General features: G+C 33.8%; 1 long non-coding RNA gene across 1 annotated transcript; it reads right to left on the bottom strand.

Moving 5' to 3' along the window:
* LOC136212994 (uncharacterized) lies at positions 1-3533 on the bottom strand. The gene is made up of 5 exons (XR_010680134.1): positions 3408-3533; positions 3195-3275; positions 2317-2379; positions 1610-1669; positions 1-771 (listed from the first exon to the last, which is right to left on the bottom strand). It is a non-coding gene; the product is annotated as an uncharacterized lncRNA (long non-coding RNA).
* Between the last annotated feature and the right edge of the window lie 7118 nt (positions 3534-10651).

Genomic DNA, 10651 nt, shown 5'->3' with positions numbered 1-10651 from the left:
TTATATCTCTGTGTACCTATTACAACTTTGAATTTCATAAGCTCTCTTCTTCTCCAATCACTGGATACCGTAACTATGATTACTATATGCAATAACAAAAAGAAGAGATCTTTTCCTTCTTCCCCCCTTTTCTTCGTGGAACCTTGCCCCTATTTATACTAAAATGATGGGGTTCACATGTTGTTTTTTGGGTAATTCCTATATTACATCCCCTACCCTTTGAGGAGTGTGAGGGATATTTGCCTACCTTTTTACTGTGCAGAAGCTTCTGAATTCTTCCACCCTCTGAATGTGATGAATTCACACTTTTTAATTTGTGAGGCTTCTCCTCTAGTTTGATTTACCAAAATCAACATTTGGTCCTTGAACTTTTGGAACGCCTATTGAACTTTTTATCTCGGACGACCTTTGCCGCCTCGGTTGAATTTTAATTTAACGTGGTTAAATTCAATAGCCCCGATTAAATTTGGTTAACTCGGATGTAATTTGGTTGCCTTAGATATAATTCGATCACCTCGGATGTAATTCGGTTGCCTCGAATGTAATTCGGTTGCCTCAGATGTAATTTGATCGCCTCGGATGTAATTCGGTCACCTCAAATGTAATTCGATCGCCTTAGATGTAATTTGGTTGCCTCAGATCGAATGTGGGCTTTGACCCTACTTTCCGAGGGCCTTGAGTCGCCTCGGAGTCTGAAGTGGAGTAGAGAAACTCCCGATATTGAAGTGCGGGCCTCCGGTCCGCTATATATATATGTTACACTTTAATTTTCTGCAAAAAAAAAAAACAGGAATGTAATTATAGATTAGATATTTGTATCAAAATGTAATTGTACTTTTATATATTAATAAAGCTTAAGTTTGTTTCCATATTGTTGTCTTTATTAGTATACTCCAATTAGCCAAATTAATTAATTGCTAATAAGCGTTCAGAAATGCAACTCTAATTATAACAACTTGACGATTAAAATTTGGAGACAAGATAATTTAAACATGTGTACACGACTAATAATCACAAAAAGAGCACGACTAATAATCATAAAAAAATGCCAATTGGTAAAAAAAAAAAAATTGGACCATGATTATGACTAGCATTTAAAGAATTGTTCAACACGGCATTAATTACGGCTCACTATTTATGAGTCACACTGATTTATCATAAACTGACGACTCGATCTGATTGGTTGATATTTGGGCATAAATAAATAATTTATAACTCAAATTTAAGCAAATTCGATTTTATTCAAAATACGGGGAACATATCTCGAATAAAAATACATAACAGGTTAAAATTGTACCTTAATTCTATTAAGTCGCATTTGGAATATAAGCCGATATTTATACCAACCTATATCGCGATGTGACAAATTAGCTTTAATAACACAATTTTTGTCATGACCCATCCCACGGACCATGACCGGCGCTAGGGAACGGGTAACCTCAAGCTACCGGAACCCGTAGCAAGCCTTAATATAATATACGATCAACCTTACCAATAGTCTTAATATAATTTAATATTAAAACCTTCAAAAAGAAACACACACATAATCTTCAAACTGGTACTACGGTCTAGAATATAAATTTTTAACATAATTATTAAATAGTCATACATAGTAAGATAGATGTGCTGCCCGAAGAAAGAAATTAGGCTGCAACAGACTTCTAGTCACCTGAAAAATTAAAGGAGTCAAACCTCCCATAGTGAATTAATTATATGTGATGCATGAGTAATTTAACATTTATGTCACACACAATAATAATAACAATATATATAATATAAGTGATCACACAATATGCTTTTCATAAAATTGTCTTATAAATAAATAGATAGGTGGTTTAATACGTGTGTTGGACCCTAAACCTCAATACCCAATCTAATAATCCACCAATAATCAACGTTTCACTCATATCCAATAACTGGGGGACCAAGAATAACTCAACCGACCACACCCCCAGTTAGCTGGAGGACCGAGAATAACTCAACTGATTCCATACCCAGCCTCACTTAAATCCAAAATCCACATATCATATAGCCTGAGAATATCTCAACCGAGCTTATCCATATATCACAACATTCACAATATTAGTATCATCAATATCCAATAACCCGATAGTACCTGTGCGCACAAGGTCCTAATGCCGCTCACCAGGAAGCATGTCCATAACACGTATTTATCCACAAATAATTACGTATAAATTATTATAAACAATAAGACACTTTTATAAGTAAAAATAATACTTTACTTGAAATATCATGAAATCATTTATTATGAATGCAAATGCTAAATTAAAAATGCATAACATATAATTAACTCACAAATTGCTCCTAGCTGATTGTTCTAGTTTTGAGGCACTGCTCCTCCTCCTATCGGTTGAGTATCTAAAAGAGATAATATTATTTTTAGAATTTATATAGGTTTAGGAAAATATTGAAATTTATTTCGTCACGTTTTATAGACTTTCTACCGAAAATTCGGTAGAGTCCCCTTATAAAACGGACATCCTCCTAGTAATGACTAGGGTCAACCCTGCAATAAAATACACTTCTATATTCAAAGTCCAAACCGGTACTCCATAGACTGCAATTATCAATCCGGTTGGACATCAATCATCCGACAATTCCATAACTGTCGGTAATTCCAATACTTTACTTTTAAAATTACTCATCAACAAACAATATATAAACATATATACTTATAATACCATTTTCATAATATCTATATCAATCAAATTAACTAACCAATAATCTTAAGAGCATAATTAATTAATTATGCTTAGTCCAATCTCCCTTCAACCTGTATTTTTAAAATTATATATTCTGATTTTCTTATTTAAATGAGGATCCAACAATTATTTTTAACCCGACTTAATTATTTTCCTTAATTTCACCCAAGTATATACTTTCGCAATTTATAGAGACTAAACGGTAAGGAATTTGACCAAAGTCCAAGAATTAACGTTGCTCCAAATAATATTTAGAATATTCTGAAGTTAACTAAACATTTTTCTGCCCTTATTTCGTATGTCACCGGAAAATATCACCGGTGGTCGGGATCCGCCTATCGGAAAAAATTAAAGTTGATTATTTTGAGAAATTAATTATACCACCTTGTTTCTTATGATTCCAGGAGTCTAGAATCACTCTCAAAACACCCAAAATCAATCGAAAAATTAAACTTTGGTTAGATTTCTTACTTTTTCCGGTATAGCTCTGATTAGACCTCAAAACTTCTTGTATGCATCAAAATCTAATGAATCCATAGGTAAATCGACCCCCTGAGTCCATTTTTGGTGTTAGAATTGCAAAATAATGAACATAGGACCGAGAAATAGAGAAAATAGCAAAAGTGACGAATTTTCTCTCTCTAAACGATTTTTAAAAACTCAAAATCTCACCATAAAACTTACATGCACTTGTAGCTGGAGTTGAGAGCTTCGTTTCGGTATAAAGAACGCCAAAAACGGTGAAGAAATGAGGAAGAATGAGTTAGACTAATGATTTGTAATGAAAGAAAGAAGATGAAGGTTCAAGAAGAAGAGAAATGGAGTCTGCCGTATACTGCAGCTCCTCAATGTATTTAATTTTGGCCAACTTCTCCTTTTAGTCCCTACATTTGTATTATCTTTTAAAATTTTCCCAAAAGTAATTATACTTTAGCTTTAACTCCTTCTAATTAATTCAATTAAGCAAATAGCTTAATATATATAATTTGGGGTATTATAATTTTTCCTAGCGAATTATTTTCGAGATAACACTACATATTTTGAATAATTTACGAATTGTTCAGATTTTAAGTCAAATTTACAAAAAAGACAAGAAAAAGGACCCGGACAAAAGTGGGTATTTACAACATGTATTATGTATTATGGAATAAAAAAAAATCTCTAGAAAGATATGTATTATGGAACAAAAAAAATCTCTAAAGTCATGTCCTAATAATAATGCATAAGAATCGGGTTTAAAATTCAAGATCTAAAATATAAAATAATTGTAAGAGTAACAGAATATGATAATATATATATGCATTATTATTAGGATATGACTTTTTGAATAAAGTAAAATATAAGATTAATAATGAAAGAATTCCAATAGAAGACCAAAATAAAATAAGCTTTGTAAATAAAATAGGAACCTACGACAACAAATTGAAAAGAAAGAGAAAAAATTACAAACAATTAAAAGTATTATGGCAAAAATAACAATAGAATCTAAGCTAAAATACTTAGAAATTGAAACTAAACAACATAAATTAGAAAATGCGATTAAACAATTAAAATCTTTATTAAAAAAATCCTAAGAAGAATGGATAAAACTTGAGGAATGATGGATAAAAAAAATCTATAAAATTGAGTAATCTTAACGAAAAATTGAACGAAATATATGGAAAGAAATTGTAGTAAAAGAACAATTGAAGAATACTCTTAGTTTAATGAATGAAATACAAGAAAGAATAAAAGAAAATCATATCCAAATGCAAGGAATTATGACACAAGAATTAGCAAAATTGAACACACATGAAATACCAACTTTTAAGATAATACTAGAAAAATTAAACTTGTTAGTAGCAAATATAGATAAAAGAAAGCGAACGTTAGAAGAAAGCTCTGGTATTACCTTATGAGAAAATTCAAACGTTACTGTAGATACCCATTTTGTCTGGGATAAATTCTCATTTTTCTTATTTCTTTTATCCTTTAAATCGATTAATTTCGTAAATATTCACATTGTAAATATTGCTCAATATACTAATATTTTTTTTGTAGAAAACATTGTTAATTGTACAAAAAAGAAACGAATCATATGTATGGTTTCTTATAGTTGATTAAATATTTATGTTATAAAGATTTAATCAAATGATTAGGATATTAATTAAAATAATGTTATTTTTAAGTTAAAATGTCCACAACGGAATTTATTTATTTTTTTATATAAATTGGATGAAGTTCGTATATTTAAAATTCAATTGTATTGTATACTAATTAATGTTTATGTGATAAGCATTTTATTCTTGAAATGGAAAAGATATTTACAAAAATTTTATTGATCCAAACTAGAAAGGCTTTAAGGCCCAAATCTAAATCCAAACTTATTCAACAATCAATCAATAATTAAGGTGGATAAAACTAATTAACAACATTTAATACTAAGTAATCAAAAGAACTCGCCTATATAAAAAGTTGGCTGGTGGACCCAAAAGGGGGGAGAATACAGAAAAAAAAATAGAAGGAAAAGGGAAGTCCAGCTTGAATCTTCTCTCATGCAGATCTTCAAAAAAGGTAACCACCACTATACCAAATTTTTTATTCCTTTGTTAATCTATCTTTATTAGTCTCCTTTATTACTGGAGTGTGTTTACTTCATCTCTTTCTTTCATCTCCAAAAAGGGAAAGTTCGGATCAATAAACTCTTCATAGTTCTGTCTCTAGGTTCTAGAGACAAAACCATTAAGTTTTCTTTAATGATCTGAGATATACTTCTTTCTTCCTTCTAAAAAAAGGGCAGAAACTTTAATGCCTAATCATCCAATGCTATTTTAAGACCTATTTTCTGTAAGAAACAAACGAGGGTTACAGAAAAAACCGAATTGAAATTAAGAACGAAAATCGAACTGTGCCGTGGCGGAGGCCACTGCCTTGAAAGCGATTTCGGCAGACCGAGGTGCAATCTGTAACTCCGGTCGCTCCCCAAGGTTAACACAGAAACCTTCGAACCTGTGCACTCAAAGTCAAAGATTGTAGAACAGCAAAAGAGTATTTTAATTGCCCAGAAAAACGATTGAAAGAAAAACTATATTTCCAAAGCTGGAAACTGGTTGTATTTATAGCCTTCAGAAATATGAACGTTAGAACGTTCATATACACGTTTAGAACGTGGAGTAAGACCAGGAGAAAAATAAGGTTCTGTTTTTGACTAAATAAAAAGTTGAAGAAAAATTCAAAGAAGTTAAAACGGATAAAAAGAAAAATAAAATTCGGGCCCAGTCCAATCGGGACGGGCGGGCGTCGCACGAACGAACGAGCGAGCGCGCGCGTGTGGTATATTTGCTAAAAATCACTTAACACAATTTAAAGGCTTCTAAAGCCCAACTCTATATATACCCACTCAAACCTTTGTAAGTTTCCTATGTGGGATTGTGAAAGTGCTCTTGAAAGCAAAGTCCTTAAAGACAAATATAACCCCCACTTCAAATCCATTTTATTCAATCACCAAAGCCATTTATTCTAACAATCCCCCACAAATGGCTTTATAAAAACATTTTTTAAAATAGTATAAAGAAAATGATTTTCTGGGCAAATAAAAGAAGTAGGATAAGGTTATGAAGAACTTAAGTATCAATGTCTTTCGATTGAATTGATACGTAGTGAGATGAGGCAACAGGGTGACGTTTTAGAAGTGAATTGCTCTTGAACTTCTAAAACTTCATCTGAGACCCCCACAACACGTAAATAACCTTAAGAACTTTTGCTGTTTCGTGATAGTACATTACAACGCTTTTGAAGGCCATGCGTACACCTTGGGTCTCATGAGTGCTCTAGAAAGACTGCCTGAGTCTTTCATAGAAGGCGACCCACCTCCACACTCAAGTAGGTGATCTCAAAATGAGATCATTAAGAGTTTCTCGTAACTCAACCTTCAAAACACATCCATCAGGTCCATGATCATGAACCACCACTTAATCGGGCTATGGATTACACACGCACTATTATTTGCCATAGGAATGGGAGTAGTATAGTGCATAACAAGGACAATATGGCTTTGTTTGACCACGAATGGTGTCCACTATATTTCCTTTATTCAACAGGCTTTAGTCCCATTCCCCTCGACGACTCAAGTACAACTCTTCTAGGTAACCCTTTGGTAAAAGGATCTGCTAGATTCTTTTCCGACCTCACATAGTCTAGGGCAATTACTCCATTCTTCAAGAGTTGTTTCAAAATTCCATGTCTAATGCGAATAGGTCTTCTCTTTCCATTGTAGACACTATTCTTTGCAGTACCAATAGCTGCCTGTGAATCACAATGCATTGAAATGGGTGCAGAAGAATTCCCCCACAATGGAACATCTGCTACTAGAGCCCTCAACCATTCTGCTTCTTGACTAGCCAGTTTAAGAGCTATAAATTCAGATTCCATGGTTGATCGAGCAATACAGGTTTGCTTGGATGATTTCCAAGATACTGCACCACCACCTAGAACAAAAACATAGCCACTAGTGGAACTCACCTTATCATTATTAGATACCCAATTTGCATCAGTATATCCTTCTAAAACAGCAGGAAATTTAGTAAAGTGCAAACAATAATTCATGGTACCTCTTAAGTATTTCAATAAGCGATAAAGTGCACTCCAGTGTTCATTATTTGGACAGTAAGTATATCTACTCAATCTACTAACAGCATAGGCTATGTCCGGTCTAGTATGATTCATTAGGAACATTACACTACCTATGATCTTAGCATATTCCTCTTGGGAGACACTATTTCCTCCCTTATTACTTGTTAAATTTACACTAGGATTATAAGGAGTTCTAGCTAGAACTACATCAAAACTGTTAAACTTTTTCAACAGTTTTTCAATATAATGTGACTGTCCTAATGAGAACCCATTTTCTGTCTTAGTAATTTTGATGCCGAGAATTACATCCGCTTCTCCCATGTCTTTCATGTCAAAGTGAGAAGAGAGAAAGGATTTTGTGTCATTAACCATATATAGGCTTGTCCCTAAGATAAGCATGTCATCCACATATAGGCATATAATCACATAATTCGAATCACAAGACTTAGAATAGACACATGTATCCGATCCATTAACCACGTACCCATTGGAAAGTAAAACATTGTTAAATTTTTCATACCATTGCTTGGGTGCTTGTTTCAACCCATAGAGTGATTTTTTCAATTTGCACACTTTGTCCTCGTGTCCAGGTATGATGTGTCCTTCTGGTTGCTGTACATAGATCTCCTCTTCTAAATCCCCATTTAGAAAAGCCGTCTTTACATCCATTTGATGTATCACCAAGTTATCAATTGCTGCAATTGCAATAAGAACTCTAATAATAGAGATTTTAGTAACAGGAGAATAAGTATCAAAATAGTCAATTCCTTTCTTTTGACTATAACCCACTACAACTAATCTAGCCTTAAATTTTTCAATGGATCCATCAGGCCTCAATTTTCGTTTAAATATCCATTTACACCTTATAGGTCTAGAGCCTTTTGGCAGATCAACTAATTCCCATGTATGGTTGGCCATAATGGAATCTATTTCACTCTTAATAGCTTCTTTCCAAAAATCAGCATCTATAGAAGTAACAACTTCTTTATATGTTTTTGGGTCTTCTTCTATTAGATAGGCAGACATAATTTCATGAGTAATGTTATCTGGGTTTTCTAATAGAAAGGCTACAATGAAATCTAGTCCAAAGCTATTTTCTATTCTTCTTCGTTTGCTTCTCCTAGGTTCTAAAGCAATATCATTTTCATTTTCATCCTGAGGTAGAGATGAAGCAGGCACAGTTGGAGTAGGAATAGGTAATGAAGCAGAAGCACTAGTTGCATCACACTGTTCGTCTTTCCTTAGGGGAAAGGTGTTTTCAAAAAACACTACATCTCTAGATTCACATATGCTATAGTCGTTCAGATTCATGAACCTATAAGCGGCACTATTTGAGGCATAACCAATGAAAACACAATCAAATGTATTGGGTCCTATGTTTGGTTTTTTAAAGGATGGAAAAGCAACTTTAGCAAGACAACCCCAAACTCTCAAAAAATTCAAATTGGGTGCAAACCCCTTCCACAATTTATAAGGAGTTTTATCTAATTTTTTATGAGGAACCCTATTCAGAATATAACATGCAGATAAGACAGCTTCCCCCCACATGTTATCAGATAACCCAGAACTAATTAACATGGCATTCATCATCTCTTTGAGAGTTCTATTTTTCCTTTCAGCTATACCGTTTTGTTGAGGTGTATACGGTGCACTAGTCTCATGTACAATGTCATTATTCTCACAAAAGGACTTAAGGAAAAAAGTTCCATACTCTCCTCCCCTATCGGACCTAAGCCTTTTTATTTTCTTGTCTAATTGATTCTCTACCTCTGATTTAAATTTAATAAACATATGCTCAGCCTCATCTTTTGATTTTAATAAATATACTTTGGTATATCTAGAGAAGTCATCAATAAAAGTAATGTAATATCTTTTGCCACCTTTGCTAATAGAGTTTTTAAAATCAGCCAAATCAGAGTGAATTAAACCAAGCAGTTCTGTACTTCTACTCTCAACAGGTAAGAAAGGTTTCTTTGCAAATTTTGCTTCCACACATATAGAGCATTTGGAATTAATTTCAGAATTAGTGACATTTATAACATGCATATTTCCCAATTTTTTAATGGAAGCAAAATTTACATGTCCTAATCTACCATGCCACAAATTAATGGATTCACTCAAGTAAACAGAAGCAGATGTAATTGCATTAATTCCAACAGAATTCACATAGACAGTGTTCAAAATAAAGAGGCCATCAGCTAGGTACCCTTTTCCCACAAAAGTCTCATTCCTAGTGAGAATAACCTTATCAGCCTCAAAAATAATTTTTAAACCAGCCTTATTTAACAAGCTACCAGAAATAAGATTCCTACGAAGAGCAGGCACATACAACACATTATTTAAAGACAAGCTTTTTCCAGAAGTTAACTTAATTAAAACTGTTCCTTTACCGACAACACCAGCAGTAGTGGTGTTTCCCATGTAGACGCATTCCCCATCGGCAGCGTCCTCAAAGTGATTAGACAGGTCCTTGTTTGAGCATAAGTGCCTTGTATCTCCAGTATCTAGAACCCAGTCCGTTTTGTTTTCCACCAGATTAGCTTCAACCAGAACAGCAGCAGTAATTTCTTCATTTTCCACCAGATTGGATTGTGGAGCAGCTCTGTTGTTTGGATTATGATTGGTGTTCTGTTGGTTCTTCCTTTGGTAGCACTGAAATGCTTTGTGGCCAGGTTTACCACACACAAAGCATTCCACTACTTTCCTCTTCTGAATTCTTCCATTCTTCTTGAAAGGCTTGTTCTGGTTTGAGCCTTTTTGGAATTTGGTTGAAGGTCCTTTGTTCCTGTCTTTTGGCACCACAACAGATTCAACAATATTAGCATTAATTAAAACAGACTTAGAGGAAAGTTGCTTATCTTTCATTCGATTTGCTTATTCAGTTCTCATGTGGCTGACTAGCTCCTGGAGACTGAAGTCTTTTTTCTTATGTTTCAGATGGTTTCTGAAATCACTCTAGGAGGGTGGAAATTTTTCCAGGAGGACATTGGCTTGCAGCAGATCAGACATTGTCATGCCTTCACCCAGAACTTCAGCAACTAGATTCTCATATTCATGAATCTGGTCAATGATTGGTTTTTCATCAACCATTTGGTAATTGAGCCATCTTCCAACCACGTATTTACGTTTACCTGCATCATTAGACCCGCATTTTTCTTTGAGGGTATCCTAAATTTCTTTGGCAGACCATTTATTGACAAAAATATCGAATAGTGGGTTTGACATATGATTTAGGAGATGACCCCTAACTGTTTTGTTGTCTTTTTCGTATTTTGCAGAACGAGTGTCGTACTGCTGAACAATCAAAGACATAGCAG

The sequence above is a fragment of the Euphorbia lathyris genome, chromosome 1 (assembly GCF_963576675.1).
Source record: "Euphorbia lathyris chromosome 1, ddEupLath1.1, whole genome shotgun sequence".
Taxonomy (NCBI): Eukaryota; Viridiplantae; Streptophyta; class Magnoliopsida; order Malpighiales; family Euphorbiaceae; genus Euphorbia; species Euphorbia lathyris.
Note: the sequence above shows the minus strand (reverse complement) of the source record. Positions and strands in the feature narration are given on the sequence as shown.